General features: G+C 43.2%; 4 non-coding genes across 4 annotated transcripts; all 4 read right to left on the reverse strand.

The window, feature by feature from the left end:
- Positions 1-1,683: 1,683 nt before the first annotated feature.
- Positions 1,684-1,755, reverse strand: trnav-cac. Its single transcript has one exon. It is a non-coding gene; the product is annotated as a tRNA-Val (tRNA).
- Positions 1,756-1,829: 74 nt separating this feature from the next.
- On the reverse strand, positions 1,830-1,903 carry trnav-aac. Its single transcript has one exon. It is a non-coding gene; the product is annotated as a tRNA-Val (tRNA).
- A 3,183-nt stretch (positions 1,904-5,086) lies between these two features.
- On the reverse strand, positions 5,087-5,159 carry trnav-cac. Its single transcript has one exon. It is a non-coding gene; the product is annotated as a tRNA-Val (tRNA).
- Positions 5,160-8,960: 3,801 nt separating this feature from the next.
- trnav-aac lies at positions 8,961-9,036 on the reverse strand. The gene has a single exon. It is a non-coding gene; the product is annotated as a tRNA-Val (tRNA).
- Positions 9,037-11,176: the final 2,140 nt, after the last annotated feature.

Raw genomic sequence — 11,176 nt, forward strand, 5'->3', positions numbered from 1 at the left:
AAACCTTTTATCTAAGGGCCATTTCTTTACAGAAAATACTGGAGCTTGTGCTGTGCTCTGTCAGGAAAATTGGACACCTTCACAGCAGATTGACAAGGCAGACTTCCTTGAGTTCCTGCTCTAACCTACTTGGAGATGAAAGCCTTCTTAGAGTGAAAAACCCAGGGGGCCATTTCTTTACAGATAGCAATAAAGACTTTGCCTGTTTCCACCGGGGACCTTTTCGCGTGTGAGGCAAACATGATAAAATACACTGGAAACTTACTCTTATTTCACTACTCATGATTTACCTGGAAAGTCGCAAAGCCTTTAGAATTCTCAAGCTCAAGAAGCTATGTTTCTGTCAAAGAAATGTTGAGGAAACCTTGACAGACCACTACACTACAGAAAAACCTGGAGCTTTACTTGTGCTCTGTCACGGAAAATTACACACCATTATAGCAGATTGACAAGCTGCGTGAAATATGCCTTACAGAAAAACGTTTCACTGTTTCAAAAATTGGACAGCTTCACAGCAGATTGACAAGGCAGACTTCCTTGAGTTCCTGCTCTAACCTACTTGGAGATAAAAGCCTTCTTAGAGTGAAAAACCTTTTATCAGGTGGCCATTTCTTTACAGAAAATACTGGAGCTTGTGCTGTGCTCTGTCAGGGAAAATTGGACACCTTCACAGCAAATTGACAAGCTGCGTGAAATCCAGACACGTGTCAAGGCAGACTTCCTTGAGTTCCTGCTCTAACCTACTTGGAGATAAAAGCCTTCTTAGCGTGAAAAACCTTTTATCAGGTGGCCATTTCTTTACAGAAAATACTGGAGCTTGTGCTGTGCTCTGTCAGGGAAAATTGGACAGCTTCACAGCAGATTGACAAGGCAGACTTCCTTGAGTTCCTGCTTTAACCTACTCAGAGTTAAAAGCCTTTGTAGCGTGAAAAACCTTTTATCAGGTGGCCATTTCTTTACAGAAACTACTGGAGCTTGTGCTGTGCTCTGTCAGGGAAAATTAGACACCTTCACAGCAGATTGACAAGCTGCGTGAAATCCACACACGTGTCAAGGCAGACTTCCTTGAGTTCCTGCTTTAACCTACTCAGAGTTAAAAGCCTTGTAGCGTGAAAAACCTTTTATCAGGTGGCCATTTCTTTACAGAAAATACTGGAGCTTGTGCTGTGCTCTGTCAGGGAAAATTGGACACCTTCACAGCAAATTGACAAGCTGCGTGAAATCCAGTGTCAGACAGACTTCCTTGAGTTCCTGCTCTAACCTACTTGGAGTTAAAAGCCTTTGTAGCGTGAAAAACCTTTTATCAGGTGGCCATTTCTTTACAGAAAATACTGGAGCTTGTGCTGTGCTCTGTCAGGGAAAATTGGACACCTTCACAGCAGATTGACAAGCAGATTGACAACACGTGTCAAGGCAGACTTCCTTGAGTTCCTGCTCTAACCTACTTGGAGATAAAAGCCTTCTTAAAGTGAAAAACCTTTTATCAGGTGGCCATTTCTTTACAGAAACTACTGGAGCTTGTGCTGTGCTCTGTCAGGGAAAATTGGACAGCTTCACAGCAGATTGACAAGGCAGACTTCCTTGAGTTCCTTCTTTAACCTACTATGAGATAATAGCCTTTTTAAAGTGAAAAACCTTTTATCTGGGGGCCATTTCTTTACAGATAGCAATAAAAACTGTGCCTGTTTCCACCCGGTTTCGAACCGGGACCTTTCGCGTGTGAGGCGAACGTGATAACCACTACACTACAGAAACTTGCTCTTTTTCTCTACCATGATTTACCTGGAACGTCGCAAAGACTTTAGGAATTCTCGCAAAACAAGAAGCAATGTTTCTGCTCGGTTTTGAACCGAGGACCTTTCAGCGTGTTAGGCGAACGTGATGACCACTACACTACAGAAACTCCTGGAGCTTTACTTGTGCTCTGTCAGGAAAATTACACACCATTAGAGCAGATTGACAAGCTGCGTGAAATCCACACGCGTTTCACAGAAGACCTCCTTAAGTTCACAGCAGGAGCTGCAGAACTGCTTTTTGAGAATCCACAGTGGTCATTTCTTTTGTGCTTTGTTGAAAATTACTTGGATACTAGCACAGACTCTGCTGGCCTGGCAGTTACCACAGCCTAGAGTGACTCAATATTTTTCTTCACACCTGTGTAAAGAAATGCCTTCACAGATTAGAGCGGCAGAAAAACCTTTTACCTTTGCTCTGTCATGGAAAATTGGACACCTTCACAGCAGATTGACAAGCTGCGTGAAATCCACACACGTGTCAAGGCAGACTTCCTTGAGTTCCTGCTCTAACCTACTTGGAGATAAAAGCCTTCTTAGAGTGAAAAACCTTTTATCAGGTGGCCATTTCTTTACAGAAAATACTGGAGCTTGTGCTGTGCTCTGTCAGGGGAAAATTGGACACCTTCACAGCAGATTGAAATCCACACACGGTCAGGCAGACTTCCTTGAGTTCCTGCTCTTAACCTACTCAGAGATAAAAGCCTTTGAAATCCAGACACGTAGAGTGAAAAACCTTTTATCAGGTGGCCATTTCTTTACAGAAAATACTGGAGCTTGTGCTGTGCTCTGTCAGGGAAAATTGGACAGCTTCACATGCAGATTGACAAGCTGCGTGAAATCCACACACGTGTCAAGGCAGACTTCCTGAGTTCCTGCTTTAACCTACTCAGAGTTAAAAGCTTCTTAGAGTGAAAAACCTTTTATCAGGTGGCCATTTCTTTACAGAAAATACTGGAGCTTGTGCTGTGCTCTGTCAGGAAAATTGGACACCTTCACAGCAAATTGACAAGCTGCGTGAAATCCACACACGTGTCAAGGCAGACTTCCTTGAGTTCCTGCTTTAACCTACTTGGAGTTAAAAGCCTTCTTAGCGTGAAAAACCTTTTATCAGGTGGCCATTTCTTTACAGAAAATACTGGAGCTTGTGCTGTGCTCTGTCAGGAAAATTGGACAGCTTCACAGCAGATTGTCAAGGCAGACTTCCTTGAGTTCCTGCTTTAACCTACTCAGAGTTAAAAGCCTTTGTAGCGTGAAAAACCTTTTATCAGGTGGCCATTTCTTTACAGAAAATACTGGAGCTTGTGCTGTGCTCTGTCAGGTAAAAATGGACACCTTCACAGCAAATTGACAAGCTGCGTGAAATCCACACACGTGTCAAGGCAGACAGACCTTGAGTTCCTGCTTTAACCTACTTGGAGTTAAAAGCCTTTTGTAGCGTGAAAAACCTTTTATCAGGTGGCCATTTCTTTACAGAAAATACTGGAGCTTGTGCTGTGCTCTGTCAGGGAAAATTAGACACCTTCACAGCAGATTGACAAGCTGCGTGAAATCCACACACGTGTCAAGGCAGACTTCCTTGAGTTCCTGCTTTAACCTACTCAGAGTTAAAAGCCTTGTAGCGTGAAAAACCTTTTATCAGGTGGCCATTTCTTTGCAGAAAATACTGGAGCTTGTGCTGTGCTCTGTCAGGGAAAATTGGACACCTTCACAGCAGATTGACAAGGCAGACTTCCAAGGCAGAGTTCCTGAGTTCCTGCTTTAACCTACTTGCAGTTAAAAGCCTTTGTAGCGTGAAAACCCTTTTATCAGGTGGCCATTTCTTTACAGAAACTACTGGAGCTTGTGCTGTGCTCTGTCAGGAAAATTGGACACCTTCACAGCAAATTGACAAGCTGCGTGAAATCCAGACACGTGTCAAGGCAGACTTCCTTGAGTTCCTGCTCTAACCTACTTGGAGATAAAAGCCTTTTTAGAGTGAAAAACCTTTTATCTGTGGCCATTTCTTTACAGAAAATACTGGAGCTTGTGCTGTGCTCTGTCAGGAAAAACTTGGACACCTTCACAGCAGATTGACAAGGCAGACTCCATGAAACACTGTTGAGTTCCTAGCTCTGCTTTAACCTCACTTGGAGATAAAAGCCTTCTTAGAGTGAAAAACCTTTATCAGGTGGCCATTTCTTTACAGAAAATACTGGAGCTTGTGCTGTGCTCTGTCAGGAAAATTGGACACCTTCACAGCAAATTGACAAGCTGCGTGAAATCCACACACGTGTCAAGGCAGACTTCCTTGAGTTCCTGCTTTAACCTACTTGGAGTTAAAAGCCTTCTTAGAGTGAAAAACCTTTTATCAGGTGGCCATTTCTTTACAGAAAATACTGGAGCTTGTGCTGTGCTCTGTCAGGGAAAATTGGACACCTTCACAGCAAATTGACAAGCTGCATTGAAATCACACATTGACAAGGCAGACTTCCTTGAGTTCCTGCTTTAACCTACTCAGATTAAAAGCCTTCATAGCGTGAAAAACCTTTTATCAGGTGGCCCATTTCTTTACAGAAAATACTGGAGCTTGTGCTGTGCTCTGTCAGGAGAAAATTGGACACCTTCACAGCAAATTGACAAGCTGCATGAAATCCACACACACGTGTCAAGGCAGACTTCCTTGAGTTCCTGCTTTAACCTACTTGGAGTTAAAAGCCTTTGTAGCGTGAAAAACCTTTTATCAGGTGGCCATTTCTTTACAGAAAATACTGGAGCTTGTGCTGTGCTCTGTCAGGAAAAATTGGACACCTTCACAGCAAATTGACAAGCTGCGTGAAATCCACACACGTGTCAAGGCAGACTTCCTTGAGTTCCTGCTCTAACCTACTTGGAGATAAAAGCCTTCTTAGCGTGAAAAACCTTTTATCAGGTGGCCATTTCTTTACAGAAAATACTGGAGCTTGTGCTGTGCTCTGTCAGGAAAAATTGGACACCTTCACAGCAGATTGACAAGCTGCGTAAGAAATCACACACGTGTCAAGGCAGACTTCCTTGAGTTCCTGCTTTAACCTACTTGGAGTTAAAAGCCTTTGTAGCGTGAAAACCTTTTATCAGGTGGCCATTTCTTTACAGAAAATACTGGAGCTTGTGCTGTGCTCTGTCAGGGAAAATTGGACAGCTTCACAGCAGATTGACAAGTGTCAGACTTCCTTGAGTTCCTGCTTTAACCTACTATGAGATAAAGCCTTCTTAGAGTGAAAAACCTTTTATCTGGGGGCCATTTCTCTACAGATAGCAATAAAGACTGTGCCTGTTTCCACCTGGTTTTGAACCGGGGACCTTTCGCGTGTGAGGCGAACGTGATAACCACTACACTACAGAAACTTGCTCTTTTTTCTCTACCATGATTTACCTGGAACGTCGCAAAGACTTTAGGAATTCTCGCAAAACAAGAAGCAATGTTTCTGCTCGGTTTTGAACCGAGGACCTAAAAGCGTGTTAGGCGAACGTGATGACCACTACACTACAGAAACTCCTGGAGCTTTACTTGTGCTCTGTCAGGGAAAAATTACACACCATTAGAGCAGATTGACAAGCTGCGTGAAATCCACACGCGTTTCACAGAAGACCTCCTTAAGTTCACAGCAGGAGCTGCAGAACTGCTTTTTGAGAATCCACAGTGGTCATTTCTTTTGTGCTTTGTTGAAAATTACTTGGATACTAGCACAGACTCTGCTGGCCTGGCAGTTACCACAGCCTAGAGTGACTCAATATTTTTCTTCACAACACTGTGTAAAAAATGCCTTCACAGATTAGGCCATTTTTTTGCAGAGAAACCCTTTTACCTTTGCTCTGTCATGGAAAATTGGACACCTTCACAGCAGATTGACAAGCTGCGTGAAATCCACACACGTGTCAAGGCAGACTTCCTTGAGTTCCTGCTTTAACCTACTCAGAGTTAAAAGCCTTCTGTAGAGTGAAAAACCTTTTATCAGGTGGCCATTTTTTACAGAAAATACTGGAGCTTGTGCTGTGCTCTGTCAGGAAAATTGGACACCTTCACAGCAAATTGACAAGCTGCGTGAAATCCACACACGTGTCAAAGGCAGACTTCCTTGAGTTCCTGCTTTAACCTACTCAGAGTTAAAAGCTTTTGTAGCGTGAAAACCTTTTATCAGGTGGCCATTTCTTTACAGAAAATACTGGAGCTTGTGCTGTGCTCTGTCAGGGAAAATTGGGACACCTTCACAGCAGATCGTGAAATCGACAATGTCAGGCAGACTTCCTTTGAGTTCCTGCTTTAACCTACTTGGAGTTAAAAGCCTTGTAGCGAAAAACCTTTTATCAGGTGGCCATTTCTTTACAGAAACTACTGGAGCTTGTGCTGTGCTCTGTCAGGAAAACTTGGACACCTTCACAGCAAATTGACAAGCTGCGTGAAATCCAGACACCTGTCAAGGCAGACTTCCTTGTGAGTTCCTGCTCCTAACCTACTTGGAGATAAAAGCCTTCATAGAGTGAAAAACCTTTATCTGGTGGCCATTTCTTTACAGAAAATACTGGAGCTTGTGCTGTGCTCTGTCAGGAAAATTGGACAGCTTCACAGCAGATTGACAAGGGCAGACTTCCTTTGAGTTCCTGCTCTAACCTACTTGGAGTTAAAAGCCTTCTTAGAGTGAAAAACCTTTTATCTGGGGGCCATTTCTTTACAGAAAATACTGGAGCTTGTGCTGTGCTCTGTTAGGGAAAATTGGACACCTTCACAGCAAATTGACAAGCTGCGTGAAATCCACACACGTGTCAAGGCAGACTTCCTTGAGTTCCAGCTCACAACCTACTTGGAGTTAAAAGCCTTTGTAGCGTGAAAAAACCTTTTATCAGGTGGCCATTTCTTTACAGAAAATACTGGAGCTTGTGCTGTGCTCTGTCAGGAAAATTGGACAGCTTCACAGCAGATTGACAAGGCAGACTTCTTCCTTGAGTTCCTGCTTTAACCTACTTGCAGTTAAAAGCCTTTGTAGCGTGAAAAACCTTTTATCAGGTGGCCATTTCTTTACAGAAACTACTGGAGCTTGTGCTGTGCTCTGTCAGGGAAAATTGGACACCTTAACAGGACAAGCTGCAGCCAGACACGTGTCAAGGCAGACTTCCTTGAGTTCCTGCTTTAACCTACTTGGAGATAAAGCCTTCTTAGAGTGAAAAACCTTTTATCAGGGGGCCATTTCTTTACAGAAAATACTGGAGCTTGTGCTGTGCTCTGTCAGGGAAAATTGGACAGCTTCACAGCAGATTGACAAGGCAGACTTCCTTCAGTTCCTGTTTCCAGCTCCATGTGGGTGAGGCTAACCTACTTGGAGATAAAAGCCTTCTTAGAGTGAAAACCTTTTATCAGGGGGCCATTTCTTTACAGAAACTACTGGAGCTTGTGCTGTGCTCTGTCAGGGAAAAATTGGACACCTTCACAGCAAATTGACAAAGCTGAGTGAAATCCACACACTTGTCAAGGCAGACTTCCTTGAGTTCCTGCTCTAACCTACTTGGAGATAAAAGCCTTCTTAGAGTGAAAAACCTTTTATCAGGTGGCCATTTCTTTACAGAAAATACTGGAGCTTGTGCTGTGCTCTGTCAGGGAAAATTGGACACCTTCACAGCAGATTGACAAGGCAGACTTCCTAGAGTTCCTGCTTTAACCTACTCGTCCAACCTACTTGGTTAAAAGCCTTTGTAGCGTGAAAAACCTTTTATCATGTGGCCATTTCTTTACAGAAACTACTGGAGCTTGTGCTGTGCTCTGTCAGGGAAAATTGGACACCTTCACAGCAGATTGACAAGCTGCGTGAAATCCAGACACGTGTCAAGGCAGACTTCCTTGAGTTCCTGCTCTAACTCACTTGGAGATAAAAGCCTTCGTAGAGTGAAAACCTTTTATCTGGGGGCCATTTCTTTACAGAAAATACTGGAGCTTGTGCTGTGCTCTGTCAGGGAAAATTGGACACCTTCACAGCAAATTGTCAAGCTGCGTGAAATCCACACACGTGTCAAGGCAGACTTCCTTGAGTTCCTGCTCTAACCTACTTGGAGATAAAAGCCTTCTTAGAGTGAAAACCTTTTTATCAGGTGGCCATTTCTTTACAAAAAATACTGGAGCTTGTGCTGTGCCTGTCAGGAAAAATTGGACAGCTTCACAGCAGATTGACAAGGCAGACTTCCTTGAGTTCCTGCTTTAACCTACTCAGTAGATAAAAGCCTTCATAGCGTGAAAAACCTTTTATCAGGTGGCCATTTCTTTGAAAATACTGGAGCTTGTGCTGTGCTCTGTCGGGGAAAATTGGACACCTTCATAGCAGATTGACAAGCTGCGTGAAATCCACACACGTGTCAATGCAGACTTCCTTGAGTTCTTGCTCTAACCTACTTGGAGATAAAAGCCTTCATAAAGTGAAAACCTTTTTATCTGGTGGCCATTTCTTAACAGAAAATACTGGAGCTTGTGCTGTGCTCTGTCAGGAAAATTGACATTGACAGCAAATTGACAAGCTGCGTGAAATCCACACACGTGTCAAGGCAGACTTCCTTGAGTTCCTGCTCTAACTTACTTTGGAGATAAAAGCCTTCTTAAAGTGAAAAACCTTTTATCAGGTGGCCATTTCTTTACAGAAACCTACTGGAGCTTGTGCTGTGCTCTGTCAGGGAAAATTGGACAGCTTCACAGCAGATTGACAAGCTGCGTGAGACCGCGTGAAATCCACACACGTGTCAGGCACTTCCTTGAGTTCCTGCTCTAACCTACTCAGAGTTAAAAGCCTTTGTAGAGTGAAAAACCTTTTATCAAGTGGCCATTTCTTTACAGAAAATACTGGAGCTTGTGCTGTGCTCTGTCAGGAAAATTGGACAGCTTCACAGCAGATTGACAACAAGGCAGACTTCCTTGAGTTCCTTCTTTAACCTACTATGAGATAAAAGCCTTCTTAGAGTGAAAAACCTTTTATCTGGGGCCATTTCTTTACAGATAGCAATAAAGACTGTGCCTGTTTCCACCTCAGAGTTTTGAACCGAGGACCTTTCATGTGTGAGCGAACGTGATAGTCACTACACTACAGAAACTTGCTCTTTTGCTTTTTCTCTGACCATGATTTACCTGGAACGTACGCAAAGACTTTGGAATTCTCATGAAACAAGAAGCAATGTTTCTGCTCGGTTTTGAACCGAGGACCTTTTCGCGTGTTAGGCTGGAACGTGATGACCACTACACTACAGAAACTCCTGGAGCTTTACTTGTGCTCTGTCAGGAAAATTACACACCATTAGAGCAGATTGACAAGCTGCGTGAAATCCACACGTTTCAAGAAGACCTCCTTAAGTTCACAGCAGGAGCTGCAGAACTGCTTTTGAGAATCCACAGTGGTCATTTCTTTTGTGCTTTGTTGAAAATTACTTGGATACTAGCACAGACTCTGCTGGCCTGGCAGTTACCACAGCCTAGAGTGACTCAATATTTTTCTTTCACACCTGTGTAAAGAAATGCCTTCACAGATTAGGCCTGCAGAAAAACCTTTTACCTTTGCTCTGTCATGGAAAATTGGACACCTTCACAGCAAATTGACAAGCTGCGTGAAATCCACACGTGTCAAGGCAGACTTCCTGAGTTCCTGCTCTAACCTACTTGGAGATAAAAGCCTTCTTAGAGTGAAAACCTTTTATCAGGTGGCCATTTCTTTACAGAAAATACTGGAGCTTGTGCTGTGCTCTGTCAGGGAAAATTGGACACCTTCACAGCAGCAATTGACAAGCAGCGTGAAATCTTCTTTACACACGTGTCAAGGCAGACTTCCTTGAGTTCCTGCTTTAACCTACTCAGAGTTAAAAGCTTTTGTAGCGTGAAAAACCTTTTATCAGGTGGCCATTTCTTTACAGAAAATACTGGAGCTTGTGCTGTGCTCTGTCAGGGAAAATTGGACACCTTCACAGACAAGATTGAAATCAACACGGCAGAGACTTCCTAGAGTTCCTGCTTTAACCTACTTGGAGTTAAAAGCCTTTTACTAGCGTGGAAAACCTTTTATCAGGTGGCCTTTTCTTTACAGAAACTACTGGAGCTTGTGCTGTGCTCTGTCAGGAAAAATTGGACACCTTCACAGCAAATTGACAAGCTGCGTGAAATCCAGACACCTGTGAAGGCAGACTTCCTTGAGTTCCTGCTCTAACTCACTTGGAGATAAAAGCCTTCTGCAGAGTGAAAACCTTTTTATCTGGGGGCCATTTCTTTACAGAAAATACTGGAGCTTGTGCTGTGCTCTGTCAGGGAAAATTGGACAGCTTCACAGCAGATTGTGAACCAGACAAGACTCAAGGCTGACTTCCTTGAGTTCCCACTTTACCTACTCAGAGTTAAAAGCCTTGTAGCGTGAAAAACCTTTTATCAGGTGGCCATTTCTTTACAGAAAATACTGGAGCTTGTGCTGTGCTCTGTCAGGCAAAAATTGGACACCTTCACAGCAAATTGACAAGCTGCGTGAAATCCACACACGTGTCAAGGCAGACTTCCTTGAGTTCCTGCTCTAACCTACTTGGAGTTAAAAGCCTTGTAGTGTGAAAAACCTTTTATCAAGTGGCCATTTCTTTACAGAAAATACTGGAGCTTGTGCTGTGCTCTGTCAGGGAAAATTGACACCTTCACAGCAAATTGACAAGCTGCAGAATTCCTGACAAGGCAGACTTTTGAGTTCCTAGAGTTCCTGCTTTAACCTACTTGCAGTTAAAAGCCTTTGTAATAGTGAAAAACCTGTTTATCAGGTGGCCATTTCTTTACAGAAAAACTGGAGCTTGTGCTGTGCTCTGTCAGGAAAAATTGGACACCTTCACAGCAAATTGACAAGCTGCGTGAAATCACAAAGACGTGTCAAGGCAGACTTCCTTGAGTTCCTGCTCTAACCTACTGTAAAGATAAAATGCCTTCTTAGAGTGAAAAACCTTTTATCAGGTGGCCATTTCTTTACAAAAAATACTGGAGCTTGTGCTGATTGCTCTGTCAGGAAAAAATTGGACACCTTTACACAAATTGACAATTGCTAAGTGCTTCACAGCAGATTGACAAGGCAGACTTCCTTCAGTTCCTGCTCTAACCTACTTGAGATAAAAGCCTTCTTAGAGTGAAAAACCTTTTATCAGGTGGCCATTTCTTTACAGAAAATACTGGAGCTTGTGCTGTGCTCTGTCAGGAAAATTGGACACCTTCACAGCAAATTGACAAAGCTGAGTGAAATCCACACACGTGTCAAGGCAGACTTCCTTGAGTTCCTGCTTTAACCTACTCAGAGTTAAAAGCCTTTGTAGCGTGAAAAACCTTTTATCAGGTGGCTTACTTTCTTTACAGAAAATACTGGAGCTTGTGCTGTGCTCTG

The sequence above is a fragment of the Puntigrus tetrazona genome, unplaced genomic scaffold (assembly GCF_018831695.1).
Source record: "Puntigrus tetrazona isolate hp1 unplaced genomic scaffold, ASM1883169v1 S000000499, whole genome shotgun sequence".
In the NCBI taxonomy this organism is placed as follows: Eukaryota; Metazoa; Chordata; class Actinopteri; order Cypriniformes; family Cyprinidae; genus Puntigrus; species Puntigrus tetrazona.